General features: G+C 39.6%; 1 protein-coding gene across 1 annotated transcript in view; it reads left to right on the top strand.

Moving 5' to 3' along the window:
• THRB (thyroid hormone receptor beta) overlaps positions 1 to 15,679 on the top strand; it is a 208,373-nt gene that overhangs the window by 105,979 nt on the left and 86,715 nt on the right. The window lies entirely within an intron of this gene.

Raw genomic sequence — 15,679 nt, 5'->3', positions numbered from 1 at the left:
CTAAAAGACCAACCTCAGAGTCTTAGCAACAATTATTTCCAGTATTACTAAATGCAGATACACCCTGTGAATACATCCCAACAAATGAGCTTTCATCTTCTTCAGAAACAATGAGATGCATCATCACCAGAAACCTATGGTGAAGAAATGATAATTCACAGTAAAAGGCTAGTTTTTAGCTATCCTGAGATAATCCTTGCACACTAGACATGTTGACTCTTTACATTCACTTAGATCAATATAATAAATGGCTCTACACACTTAATGACTAGAGTCCAGGCACCTTCCTCCAAATGGGCTGTTATTCCATTTAGCAGTAGAGTCAGAACAGAATATGGTTAGATTGCAGCAGCTAAATGAGGTAGAAACTCCTAGCAAGGGACAAAGGAGACAGAATGACCACCAAGGAAGATAAGGTTGCAATAGCATGAATTCTTTGTGCAACACAGAGAGCAGGGGTTGCAAACTCAAAGGCCCCAGGGGCCAGGCAAATAACACTAATGTCAGAAACAGGTTGGGTGTAAGGGAAAACACCACACAAAACTGGAATGCTCAGGTTCTCTCTGAAGAACAGCCATTCCCCCAATGTAGGTGATCACTGACAAGTAGGGATGAAGCCCAGAATGCCCAGAGATTTCAAATTTTCAAAAGAAGTTGGAAATCCAGATTTTAAATGAAATATTCCCCCTCACAAATATTAGCAACTAACTTATAAAAATGTCAAAGACTCATGGGCCCATTAAAATACGTCTGCTGACTAGAATGAACCCAGGGGCCATCAGTTTACAATCTCTGCTACCTACCTTCCAGCATAGCACCAAGCCCATCCCCATTCCTGTGGTTCCCGTGACAGCGGGGCAGACACCCATAGACCTCTGTGTGTCATGGGTACAGCTTGACCTTTGATAATCCATTCATGTCATGACAGACTAAACATGCAGGACAATTTCTCCAAGAATCCATTCCCCTGTAGACCTCAGAAACTGAAGTGACATAAAGCTCCACTCAGCCTTCTGCAAGTTTGGAAGCCTCCCGAGGACCATACACTGCCTCTCTCAGCATCACTGCCCTGCCCTTCTACCCACCCACACTGGAACTCTCGGTGCAGTCCAAAAGATGGAGTGCCGGAACAAACCAGAAAGATTCACACCAAGAAGGGAGGGCCTCAGAGCCACATCTCATCATTTCCTCCTATTTTTACTCATGAACAGGCATCAAAACATACCCACCCCCTTTCTATTGTGCTGCCAACCCAGCCAAAATCCTCTCCCACTTAAGTCTCACCCATTCTACGTCATAAACCTGGTTGTTCTGTGGAAAATTGGTACAGATCAAGCTTAGCTAACTCCTTCATGTCTACCGAAGAGTGGGCATCTCAGCCGGAAGGAATGAAGTATAAGTCTCTGCAGGTGCAGGCCCATGAGAGCACAGATTTCAGACAGCAGCAGGCCACCCTGCAAAACCTAAAGAAAGTGCCCCCCACCCCGATACGGAATGGTGTGGGATCAAGCGCAGCACGGGGGTGGCTCTATACTCCATGATCATCCGCCCACTAGAAAAAGGCCTCCAAAGATACAATCTCAAAGAACATGCCCATCTGAGATGGACCAAAGTGTCAAAGCTTGGTGTAAAAGTGGGTAACACCATTGGTTTCTCTTGCCCTGGGGTTGGTTCCAGATAGAGTGCAGAAGTGAGCATCCATCCCAGGTTCCTATAGAGCAGGGGTCAGCAATTTTTTTTAATGAGCCATAAAGATCTCTGGCATTGCCAACTACTCAGATCTGCCCCAGTGGCAGGAAAAGCCATGGACTGCACACAGACAAATGGGTTGCGTGTGTTTTAACAAAACTTTATTTACAAAACAGGCAGCAGGCCAGCTTGCGCCCAAGGACTGTAGTTTGTGGACCCCTGGTCTAGAGTCCAAGGTGTCCAGACCATCTTATTGTTGAGTAGAATGCCCAAGGCCAAGTCAGCTCATCTCCAGGACTGAGCTAAGAATCCAGGCTTAGTCCAAGACAATTCTAAACCAAGCCAGCTTTTCAGCTGATTTTGTAGAAGCCAAGATCCTTCCTTGCATACTGAGCTGGAACTGCAGGTGCCTCCCAGTGGAGGAGGGAGTTTTTGCTTCCCAGCATTTGCTTCCTAGTGTAGAAACTAACAGTAGTTTGCTATTTGCAAAAGAAATCTCTTCCATACACACATAATGCTCAGTGCATGTTAATGGACTCAGCTGAGAAAATTATTACGTTAGACTCCCTTGTTTGTGGATGAAATAAAACAGTATCCTTTTCCCTCTCTCTTTTGTTGTGATCTCAGGCTTTCTGTTTATTTTAAGAAACCTAAAGAGCTTCTTTATTATCGAAGACCATAATAAAGTTGTAAGCCATCGGAACTAAGTGCTTGCTTTAGGAGCGTAATTTAAAGGGCAAATATGTGTATTTTCTTCTTTGAAAAACATAATAGGTAATATTACTATTATGCAATACCAGCTATCAATTAGCCTTTATGAAAATAAAACCATTCTTTAAATGAACAAGAACATTTTTTCCTAAAATGTTTTCCTAAAAGCAAGCAGACCAGCATTATCAGATAAGAGCCACGTTGTTGGTATGCAGTCTCTTTCAGCCAGAATGCTTAATAAATTTGTATGTTTTGGATTAACTCAAATGGAAATTTGGTTATCTTTCTGGGGTTATTTAATATCAGCTACAATGGAGTCAGGTCTTGCTAAAATTTTCTTGTTGCTTTACTCTACCTAGTTTGAAATTAGGACTGTATGAAATCACTCATTGAAAAATATGATTCTTAATGGAGAAAGTAAGAAAGTGTCTTAATATGGTATTTTATTAATCTGGAATTAAGCACTGCTTCCTAAGTAATCTGAGGGGAATTCTGCTAACATTTATGGCATTATAATGAGCTCAGTTTTGCATAAAACCATGATTCACTGCATACGGGGGTTTGTTCCAAGATATGAATACCTAAAAGTTCAAATATGAAAGTTAGAGGCCTTTGGCCTTGGTGGAAAAGAAAACTAAGAATTCAGACTTCTCCACGTGTGCCTGAAGAAGCAGAAACAAGGATCTGTTGTTTGCACTGAAACTGGCTTTATGAAATTAGGATATGATATGAAATTAGCACAGTATTTGATGTTACCATCCAGCTGGGCCTCCGTCACTTAAAGTCAAAGTCTTATGAATCCTTCCATGTGAATAAAATATCCCCCAGTCAGTTGTTTAAACTGTCCCTCTTCTTTGTGGTCTGCTTGTCCATTTAACTTCCCTGTTGTGATGTTTGCCTTTTTCTTTTTCTTTCTCAAGCTATTATTATTGAGTGTATCGCAGGAACCAGGAGAAGGATATTAGCAAGGATATGATCGCTTTCAGTTGTTGACCCAAGGTTTCCACTGTAGGATCGTCAGATTGCTTGCTTGTTTGGGGTCACTTGTTAAGCAAAAGGAAGAATTACATAAGTTTTTTAAAAATTTACATTTCTCAAAAAAAAAAGAAAAGTACATTTCTCATTAATTATGAGGTTGAAATTTTTTTTACATGTGTACTGACCACTGTATTTCTTCATCTATCACTCACTTGTTCATATTTATTGTCCACTTGTTCATCCACTCATTGTGGATTTTATATTTTTCTCATTATGTAGAGAAGCAATTTATTACATATAAGCCATTTTATATATTAAAGATAATAATTGAGCACATCACCTAATCTCTCTATGAATTCCTTATTTTTTTAACATTTTATGTATTTGAGAGAGAGAGAGAAAGAGCATGAGTTGGGGGGTGGCAGAGGAAGAGGGAGAAGCAGACTCCTCGCTGAGCAGGGAGCCCGATGTGGGGCTCAGTCCCAGGACCCTAAGATCATGACCTGAGCCAAAGGCAGATACTTAACCGACTGAGCCACCCAGTTGCCCCACTATGAATTCCTTATTAAATGAGAAAGGGAGACCAGTTCATCTCTTGTTTTCCTTCAACTTTTACAATTAGATTATTACTTCACATTCAAACACATATAAATCACGTTTTCATAAAATAGGGCATGGGTGTATTGATGGTTGGATGTCAAGAAAAAGGGACCCTGGAGCACCATGTTTTCTGTTTCTAAGACTATCCTCGTGAACAATTTTTCAGAGTTAAACAAAACACTTAGGCTGGGAAAACACTATTTTATTATAAGCCCACATCACTCTTCAGAGATGGCTCTCCAAGTGTTTGTTAGGCTTTCCAGATGCTCCTTATACCTTTTCATTCCTTCAGAAAGAGAAGCACAGTTGCATTTATGTCCTGCTGACCTAAGTAGCTCATCTTTTCATGGATCAGGAGGTTGTTGACAGCAAAATAATGACACCATCCAAAGACAACTAATGAACAGTGTATATATTATGAACATTTCCCATTGTCAATAAATACTCTTCTGAACTTGGATCTTGGTCATGGCTACTTAGTAATCCATCATTTACTGATACAGTCCCTGACTGTTAGACTTTTAATATAATGTTATTTAAGTCATATTGGAATGAACTGCATTGTACATGATTTCACACCTCTGTTTACTCAGGATAAAGCTCTACTAAGTAAAAGGGAATACTAAATTAAAGGGACTGAACATCTTTAAAAACCTTTCCTGTTGCCAGATTGTAACCAGATTATTAGATCAGCTGAGATACCCATCAAGAGGACAGCATTCATTTAATCATAAATCCTCCAGATTTGGAGCTTTTTGGTAGCTAATTCTTGAGGCCATTTCTTAGACAAAATTTTATCACAGCTTTCCACAACTTTATATTTTTCTTACTGACAATGAATTTGACTACAGACACACACACACACACACACACACACTGATTGGCCACTTAAAGGTCTTCCCTGTTCAATTAACTTTTCTGTTGTGCCACTTATCTTTTTCTTATGATTTACACATTAAGAAAATAATTAATTGTCTATCATTAATGTTACAACTATTTTCCATTTGTAGTATATGTCTCTTCTTTTCATTTTTGGCAATATTTGACTTTTTAAAATTTTTCTTCTTTTTAATTTTTCTTCTTCTGAAATAATTCCGTACTAACAAAAAAGTTTGCAAGATTAGTTCAAAGAATCCCCAGCTACCCTCTACCCAGAGTCCTCAAATGTTAGCATTTTATCACCTTTGCTTAATTCTTTTCCATCTCACATGTATAATTTTTATTTTGAACCATTTACAAATAGTTGCAAACACGACGGCATGGCATTTTCCCACATATACAAGTTTTTAGTTTATATACAGTAAGCTCTATTGCAGTGTCTCTATATGATTTATGTCTTTGTTGTCAAGCTTAGAAATGTCTTCTGGTGAGTACTGATGAGCAAAGCTCAATGGGTTCTTTGTGATGAGTCAGCATTTCTATTTCCAACATGTAGTTCTTTTTTTTTAGTTTAAATTCAATTAATTAACATATAATGGATTATTCGTTTCAGAGGTAGAGGTCAGTGATTCATCAGTCTTATATAATACCCAGTGCTCATTATATCACATGCCCTCTCTAATGTCCCTCACCCAGTTACACCATACCCCCACCCCTTTCCCCTCCAGCAATCCTCAGTTTGTTTCCTATGTTTAAGAGTCTCTTATGATTTGTCTCCCTCTCTGATTTTGTCTTGTTTTACTTTTTCCTCTCTCCCTCTATGCTCCTCTGTTTTGTTTCTTAAATTCTACATGAGTGAGATCATATGATAATTGTCTTTCTCTTGACTTATTTTACTTAGGATAATACCCTCTAGTTCCATCCCTGTCATTGCAAATGGAAGCGTTCATTTTTTGATGACTGAGTAGTATTCCATTGTGTATATATATACACATCTTCTTTATCCATCCGTCAATGGACATCTGAGCTCTTTCCGTAGTTTGGCTATTGTGGACATTGCTGCTATAAACATTGGGGTACAGGTACCCCTTCAGATCACTACATTTGTACCTTTGGGTAAATACTTAGTAGTGCAATTGCTGGGTCATGGGGTAGCTCTATTTTCAACTTTTTGAGGAACCTCCATACTCTTTTCCAGAGTGGCTGCACCAGCTTGCATTCCCACCAGCAATGTAAGAAGGTTCACCTTTCTCTGCATCCTCACCAACATCTGTCATTGCCTGACTTGTTAATTTTAGCCATTCTGACCAGTGTGAGGTGGTATCACACCAGTTTTGTATTGTGGTTTTGATTTGTATTTCCCTGATGCTGAGTGATGTTCAGCGTTTTTTCATGTGTCTGTTAGCCATTTGTATGTCTTCTTTGTCTGTTCATGTCTTCTGCCCATTTCTTGATTGGATTATTTGTTCTTTGGATGTCGTGTTCTATAAGTTCTTTATAGATTTTGGATGCTAGCCCTTTATCTGATACGTCATTTGCAAATATCTTCTCCCATTCTGTTGGTTGTCTTTTGGTTTTGTTGACTGTTTCCTTTGCTGTGCAAAAGCTTTTTATCTTGATGAAGTCCCAATGGTTAATTTTTGCCTTTGTTTCCCTTGCCTTTGGATATGTGTCTAGAAAGACATTGCTGAGGCCGAGGTCACAGAGGTTGCTGCCTGTGTTCTCCTCTAGGGTTTTGATGGATTCCTGTCTCACATTTAGGTCTTTCATCCATTTTGAGTCTATTTTTGTGTATGCTGAAAGGAAATGGTCCAGTTTCATTCTTCTGCATGTAACTGTCCTGTTTTCCCAACACCATTTGTTGAAGAGACTTTTTTCCATTGGACAGTCTTTCCTGCTTTGTTGAAGATTAGTTGACCATAGAGTTGAGGGTCCATTTCTGGGTTCTCTGTTCTGTTCCATTGATCTATGTGTCTGTTTTTGTGCCAGTCCCATACTGTCTTGATGATTACAGCTTTCTAATAGAGCTTGAAGTCTAGGATTGTGATGCCACCAGCTTGGGTTTTCTTTTTCAACATTCCTTTGGCTATTCAAGGTCTTTTCTAGTTCCATACAAATTTGAAAAAAGTTGAATGATATTTTGATAGGGATTTGAATGAACTGAAAAAAGTTGATGGTATTTTGATAGGGATTGCATTGAATATATAGATTGCTCTAGGTAGCATAGACATTTTAACAATATTTGTTCTTCCAATCCATGAGCATGGAATGTTTTCCATCTCTTTGTGTCTTCCTCAATTTCCTTCATGAGTGTTCTATAGCTTTTTGAGTACAGATCCTTTGCCTCTTTGGTTAGGTTTATTCCTAGGTATCTTACGGTTTTTGGTGCAATTGTAAATGGGATTGACTCCTTAATTTCTCTTTCTTCTATAGAAATGCAACTGATTTCTGTGCATTGATTTTATATCCTGCTACTTTGCTGAATTCCTGTATGAGTTCTAGCAATTTTGGGGTGGAGTCTTTTGGGTTTTCCACATAGAGTATCATGTCATCTGTAAAGAATGAGAGTTTGACTTCTTCTTTGTTGACAAATCATATGTTTTATTTCTTTTTGTTGTCTGATTGCTGAGGCTAGGACTTCTAGTACTATGTTGAAGAGCAGTGGTGATAGTGGACATCCCTACCATGTTCCTGACCTTAGGGAAAAGCCCTCAGTTTTTCCCCATTGAAAATGATATTCACTGTGGGCTTTTTGTATATGGCTTTTATGATATTGAGGTATGTTCCCTCTATCCCTACACTGTGAAGAGTTTTAATCAAGAAAGGATGCTGTACTTTGTCAAATGCTTTTTCTGCATTGATTGAGAGGATCATATGGTTCTTGTCCTTTCTTTTATTGATGTAGTGTATCACATTGATTGATTTGCAGATGTTGAACCACCCTTGCAAACCAGGAATAAATCCCACTTGGTCTTGGTGAATAATCCTTTCAAGGTACTGTTGGATCTTATTGGCTAGTATCTTGGTGAGAATTTCTGCATCCATGTTCATTAGGGATATTGGTCTATAATTCTCCTTTTTGGTGGAGTCTTTGGTCTTGGGATCAATGTAATGCTGGCCTCATAGAAAGAGTTTGGACGTTTTCCTTCCATTTCTATTTTTTGAAACAGCTTCAGAAGAATGGGTATTAATTCTTCTTTAAATGTTTGGTAGAATTCTCCCGGGAAGCCATCCAGCCCTGGACTCTTGTTTGTTGGGAGATGTTTGATTACTGCTTCAATTTCCTTGCTGGTCATGTGTCTGTTCAGGTTTTCTATTTCTTCCTGTTTCAGTTTTGGTAGTTTATACTCTCTAGGAATGCATCCATTTCTTCCAGATTGTCTAATTTGTTGGCATATAGTTGCTCAAAATATGTGCTTATAACTGTTTGTATTTCTTCAGTGTTGGTTATGATCTCTCCTCTTTCATTCATGATTTTATTTATTTGGGTCCTTTTCCTTTTCTTTTTGATAAGTCTGGCTAGGGGTTTATCAATCATTAATTCTTTCAAAGAACCAGCTCCTAGTTTCATTGATCTGTTCTACTGTTCTTTTGGTTTCTATTTCGTTGATTTCTGCTCTAATCTTCATTATTTCTCTTCCCTTGCTGGGTTTAGGCTTTATTTGCTGTTCTTTCTCCAGCTCCTTAGGTGTTAGGTTAGGTTATGTATTTGAGACCTTTCTTGTTTCTTGAGAAAGGCTTGTAGTGTTATATACTTCCCTCTTAGGACCACATTTGCTACATCCCAAAGGTTTTGAACAGTTGTGTTTTCATTTTCATTTGTTTCCGTGAATTTTTTAAATTCCTCTTTAATTTTCTGGTTGACCCATTCATTCTTTAGTAGGATGCTCTTTAGCCTCCATGTATTTGAGTTCTTTACAAATTTCCTCTTGTGATTGAGTTCCAGTTTCAAAGCATTGTGGTCTGAAAATATGCAGGGAATGATCCCGATCTTTTGGTACCAGTTGAGACCTGATTTGTGACCCAGTACAACATGTAGTTCTTTTGAATGAGACACAGGGATGACTGGTTAAAGTTGAAGATTTTCTCAATATACATCCTCTCATATTTATCTTTTATACGCCTACCATGCACCCAGAGTACTCTAGCCCTAGCCCTTGAGGGCAGGGAGGGAAAGCCTGACAGTACTGGAGGTCCTTCTGTCCCTTCTCCCAACGTCAGAACTGCCAAACCCCAGGTCTTTGTACTGGTTACCCATACAAAGAACACAACTACAAAAGCCAGATGTGGTGCTCTGCTTCCTTTCCCATTTGCTAGAGGAGCTGGGAAACTTTATATTGATTTATACACTCCTGGCATAATCCTTCTGAAAGAGCATCTAGAGGCTTATTTCACTTTCTTCCAAGTTCCTGTTTCCCTGGTTGTGGCCAAAAATAAAACATGGCTTTAGATTCTATAGAGCCAGCTATGCACATTACAAATGTTGCCACAAATAGTTTTGGAGAAGGAAAAATACCAACTTGCCTAAATAGCTAGCTCTACTGTTGGTGGAGCCAATTACAAAAAGGAAATTTGATTTTATTTCTTGAGCATTTACCCACATGAAGCAATGGGGACCATTTTGCTCCCTCCTCAGCATGGTATCACTTCTACAAGAAACAAAAATCTCACTGAAAGTAATCTAGAAAGGAAACATTAGTCTTCCCCAAAATGCCTTGAGGGCAGAAGGGAGGCTATTATATCCATATCATACAGAAAATCTTTAAATTCCTCCTCAGACATCTCTTCCACGGATCGTGCCTCACAGTAACTGCTGAAACCTCTTGTCCTCTTCTCTCTCTCTCCCCTAAGGCTAAAAATCCTGGTGTGGTGGCTCTGCACACACTGCTTCCCCTCCTCATGCCAGTCAGGATTCTCTTCCCTCTTTTCTCCCTTCTCCCCACCCTGCAACTCCACCTGCTCTTTTCCTTTGAAGGTTGTGGGCCTTTTCTCTCCCTTCTCCCATTTGCATTCCCACTTAAGACCCCACTCTCAACAAAATAAATGTATCATCCTTCCTAAGAAAACAAGGGAAGGGAAAACCATAAAAGCTTATAATTTTACATCCCCCACTCCCATCACACACGAATTGGTAGAAGAAAGTCACTCCATGGTATCCAGTCTGAGGAAGAGAGGAGCCCAGAACCACAGTTCAAGAATTTTTCCAGTTTGCACCATAACAAGGGAGAAATCAAGAAAACCACGAGAGAGAGAGAGAATTTCTGTGCAAGTAAGACATCACCCTTTTCATTGACACAAAAGCAAATACTTCTTTTTTCTCAGAAAACAGAAAAAATGGTGACCCTTTGCACCATACAAATAAGTAAAGGATGCCAGACCTTGCCATATAGTCTACCTAAAGTGAAATTGGCCTTCTTGTACTCTGATGGCCTCTGTCCTCCCATCCCTCACTTCTTTAACTTCCTGAACTTCTCCTGGAAGACAAACTCCCTGCTGAAAAGTATAGAACTTTCTGAAAGAGAGTAGATTAATTAAATCTCACCAAATCCGGCCAGATTAATGAAAATCTTCCCTCAAAACTCTGGGGCCTCCAATACAGCTGCTTCTAGAACAACTTCACTTTCCAAATTTGAGCTGCAGCCAGGTGATCAGGAAGTTGAAATGTCAAAAAGACAAGGCTTTATAGAGAACGAAAGATGGAAGCCCAAGAGCAAAGAAAAAAAAAATATTTCTTTAACAACAACTCCTGTATTCTTTCAAGAAGCCACACTTTACAGGGCTTGGCTTTTCCTAGGGGTTTGCCCTTACCCCCAGCCCCACCGACCCTGCTCCCCACCCCAGCCCCTTTGTCAGCACCTTCATCAACTACCCCCATCATGCCATCATCATTCTGATAAACTCATCTCTACCTCCTTCGAGCCTACTGTAATGAAGAATTGCCTAGGCATATCTCTGGCTCCTGCTAACAGCCACAAATAACAAATGTAATGTGACAGGGTTCTGTTATGTTGGGAGTATCTTCTCTATTCCCCCAGAGGCCACTGAAGATCCATAGCAGTGGCACACAGGCAGGTGCAAGATCCTTCAAAAGAATTGAAAATAACTTTTCCCAAGAAAGATTTACGAAATATTTATGAAAATATGTGATGTTATTTTGTTTACAATGAGTCAAGAGTTATCTTTCTATGCCGTCACCATCTGCCCTACCCCCAGCTGACAAGTCCCTCGCTAGGGAACTAGTGTGGAAGTCCGGCTCCCCAAACCTGTAGAGTGCAGATGATTCCCGTCGTGGTGCTGTTGCTGAGCTGGGAGTCACTCCCTCCAATCCTCACATTATACACAGCAGCAGGCAAAGACCAGTGTCGTGAGGTGACCTGCCTAAGGTCACCAGAGCAGACTGTTGAGTCTTTGGACTCAAAACTTCGGAAACTGTGGGCTAAATGACTTTAAATCATGATACGTCTCATTTCCTTGTTAGTCTTCATCATGCTCACCGCCAAGGGAGACAAATTGAACAGTCTTTGCTCACCTTATTAAAGCAGAACCCCCTCTTTGGTGGAGGACCTAGCCTTGTCCTGCTCAAACTGGCCTGCACATTAGAATCATCCTGGGAGCTTTTTAAAATCCTGATGTCTGTGCCACCCCAGACGCGGTAAATCAGAATCTCTGGGTGCAGATGCAAGACTCAGTGCTCCTGTAAAACTGTTTAGGGGATTCCACAGTACAACCCATTCTGAAAACCATGATGTGGACACAGAGATTCTCAGCCCAGGCTGTCCATGACAGTCCCTCAGGGATCTATTTAAAAATATCAGTGCCTGTGCCCCACTCTGAGAGATTCCAACTGGGTTGGTCTAGGGTAGAGCCTCTAGCAAGTGGAGTGGTTTTCTTGCCTTTCTTTCTTTCCTTCTTTCCTTCTTTTCTTTCTTTCTTTCTTTCTTTCTTTCTTTCTTTCTTTCTTTCTTTCTTTCTTTCTTTCTTTCACTCTTCAAGTGATTCTAATGTGCATCCAGTGTTAAGAAAAGTGCAGTTGTCCTCAAACATGGTGATGAGGTATCTGTATCACTGAAAATTTTGGTTTAAAAAAAGACTAAACAAGCTCTATTCTACCAGCTTACCTAGTGAAAAGTGCCTGAGCGTCTGCGTTCCCTATTAGCTTTCCAGGTGATTCTGATACACACTGATCTAGAGGGTTTATTCCCATATTGGATGTGTTTGGGGAAATGTTCATTTTCCAACATTCATTCTAACATTTCATCTGAATGCCTACAAAAGACATCTTAAAATATCACCAGTTAGTCTAGGCCTAACCCAGCTGAGGGTGACAAACCGAAATGTAATTAAAGATGCTTTACTACCTGGCTGTGCATTGTTACTTCTACCCGTGAATGACAGACCCACAGTTCCTGCAACTGTGCATTTGGCTGGTGGACTCCAGCATTTTCATTTATCTAAAAATCCCATCAGGATCACAACCTCTCCAGTTCAAGTGATCACAAAGACCTTCAGGAATGTACTCCTAGGGCAGCACTTTTCATCAAAGAAATGGAACTTTATTGGACGTTCTTCTTTAGTAGGTTGTTTTGAAGTTGTGAGGTGTGTTTGGTTATGGGAGGAGTTTTTTTCTTGGGAGGGTTGTTGTTGTTTAAATAAATTAAATAACTTCCATTTTGGCCCTCAAAAGAATGTAGCTCTCTGGTGAGCTGTATCCACAGATTATGGTTCTCAGTCTGGACTGCTCACTTGAGGAGCTTTAAAAAAATTCCCGATGTTGAAAATACTGAACTTTTCTCAAAAGATTGTGGTGAGGATATAAGATTTATAAAAATCATTTAACGCAGGGTGTGGCACATTGGAACACAACATAGACGTTCGGAAGGAGTACCAGGTACATCGTAGGCATCATTAACGTTAACTTAATTGTGAAAAATGGCCCATACAATTAACTGAACTATACTGGGGCAACAAAAACAGATGTAAATGAATGTTTAGAGTTTTTCTTCAAGTTTGTTTTGCAGGTTGGCTTACATTTTTATCACTTTGTTTAGCTCATTCCCATAATTCATGTTTTCTCTTTAGTGTCTCATTCAAATTCAGCATCCTATTTAGGATTTCCTGGAAGAATTTTCTATACGACTTAAGGCCTTTCTTTTTCTAAAGCTTGAGAGACAAGAAATGCCTTTGTTAGTCCTTATTACTTTATGGAAAGATTTTTTTAATGAAGCATCAATCTAAATATAACATTTGAAGCAAACAATTCACACAAAAGGAAATAGATAATTTTTAATACAATCTCTTCCTTTCTGCAATCCTTGATAAAATAAGCATCTTGTTGGTATTATTATTTCTTCATTTTTTAATTTTTTTTAAAGATTTTATTTATTTATTTGACACAGAGAGAGTGAGAGAGAGAGAGAGCATAAGCAGGGGGAGTGGCAGGCAGGCAGAGGGAGAAGCAGGCTCTCTGCTGAGCAAGGAGCCTGATGTGGAACTCGATCCTAGGACTCTGGGATCATGACCTGAGTTGAAGGCAGCCGCTTAACCAACTGAGCCACCCAGAGGCAGTATTTCTTCATTTTTTTTAATAGGCATAAGTTCCTATGCCAGCAAAAGCCAAGGGGCCGTACTAACACAGTGTTTTCCTTGATGCTTCACATTCCCCAGGATGTAGGATGTAATGTGATATAAGCATTTGAGGTAGGAAGTGACAGCAGAAAGCAAGAGGGAGATACAGGTGACCCTGCTGCTGCCAATAAAAAGAAAGAAAAAAACACGTGTCTCCCATCATTAGATTTCATTCTCCTTTTAGAGTGTCAAATTGTGGGTCCCATTTTTCTGCCAAGACCTTCTTGTAACTTCCCACACATATTCCCTTGAACCCTGGGCTTCCAAACATTTTCCCTGCCAAATAGCATTTATCAAATAATAGAATTCATTGCCTATTTTTAATAATCGAAACATGTAATCTAATATTTTGTTAAGCAGGATCAAATGAACAGTGATCCCACACTACACAGATATAAAGACAAATTGCTATATATTTTTCAAAAACCAGAAGGCATCACATTTTTCATGAAAGTAGCATAGCCTGCTTCATATCATTGTATCATTTCCCTTGGGCCTTTCCACACTTTTTACATTGTTCATAGTTTCCCTCCAATACTATTTTTATGGACCTCAAGTTAAGACCCATTTGAATGAGAAAATTCTGAATATTCTGTACTCCAATTTTCTCAACTCTAAGTAGGAATTATACCCCTATATTATTTAACTAAATAGAACTATAAATGAAGCCATCAGAATACCAATTACTGCAGGCACTAACTTTAATCAAAAAAGTCTTTCAGTATTATTATAAAGTCATTCTTCAAAGATTAAGTCTATGTAAATGAATATAAAATAGCCTACCATACTCAGTAATGCATAATGAAAATATTCATGAGAATTTCAATCATTTGATACTGTGCTCCAAATTAGATCAAGAAATCATTGGCATAAATCAGAACATTAGCAAAGTCTTTGAATTTTTTCAACAGAAAATTCTAATTAAATTTAACATTAGAGCATCTAAGATATTGGATCCTAAGCATACAAACATAACTAAGAAATAGTCCTTACCTTTGAGAAGCTCATAGTCAAGAGATCACAATTTCTGAACATATCAATACCTATTTTTTAACAACTAAAAAGACTTGCAGAGGTTTAAAACTAGAAGGAATCTTACAGACCATCTGTTCCAACACCCTGAAATTACAGGTGGAGAAACGAAGCCCATGAACTCCAAGTAACGTGCTTTGGGCCGTGCAGCAATGCACTGCACAGATGTCTCAGATCTTCTCATAAATGATTCTTCACATCTCTCATTCCTTGAGCTTCCATTGGCTCTGATTGCATTTGTAAAAGTTTTAATGATAAAATAGATAAGAAAACTATCCAAAATCATAAAGAGTTTATTAGTAAAATGATGCTCTCTGCTGCAACAAGGAGAACCCCAACATCTCAGCGACTTCCTACAACAAAACTTTCCATCTGATGCATGTTAAGTCCAGTGCCACATGCTCTTGATTGGTGGATAACCTTCCCCATGGTCATCTGGAGACCCAGGCTCCTTCCTTCTTAAATTCCCATTCACCTCAAGGACTTCATAATTTTCTCCATTCAACAGGAGAAGGGAGAAAATAAAATGAAAGGAGGTATGGACTTGTTTTATGGGCCAGGCCTGGAAGTGGTGGTGCCCAAGGTTCTTATTCATTCCATTGGCTAGAACCCAGTCACACGGCCACGTGAGACTGCAAGGGAGGCTGGGGAATGTAATCTAACTATGTGCCCCGGAAGCAGACAGCACGCAGATGTTGATGGTGAGGCTGGGTCACAAAGGGCTATTCAACTGCAGGAGCATATTACAGAAGTGAGGTCAGGAGGGACCTCATATATTGAAGTCATCATTTTTGTTTAAAAATGCCTGGTACAGGGGTGCCTGGGTGGCTCAGTCAGTTAAGCATCTGCCTTCAGCTCAGGTCATGATCCCAGGGTCCTGGGACCGAGCCCCGCATCGGGCTCCCTGCTCCGCGGGGGGCCAGCTTCTCCTCTCCCACTCCCCCTGCTTGTGTTCCCTCTCTCGCTGTGTCTCTCTCTGTCAAAATAAATAAATAAAATCTTAAAAAAAAAATGCCTGGTACAGTCCTCTGAACCTCCTCTAGGTAATACCAGCATCTCTAGACAGGGCTAGGATGATCTGTTTTGGCCACCATGTCTAGTTGCTTCTGGAGTTCGCATGATAGGGTGAAAAGAACATAGATTTCGGAGCCATGTATCCTTGGGT

The sequence above is a fragment of the Neomonachus schauinslandi genome, chromosome 1, assembly GCF_002201575.2.
Source record: "Neomonachus schauinslandi chromosome 1, ASM220157v2, whole genome shotgun sequence".
In the NCBI taxonomy this organism is placed as follows: Eukaryota; Metazoa; Chordata; class Mammalia; order Carnivora; family Phocidae; genus Neomonachus; species Neomonachus schauinslandi.
This window is presented reverse-complemented; position numbering and strand designations above follow the sequence as displayed.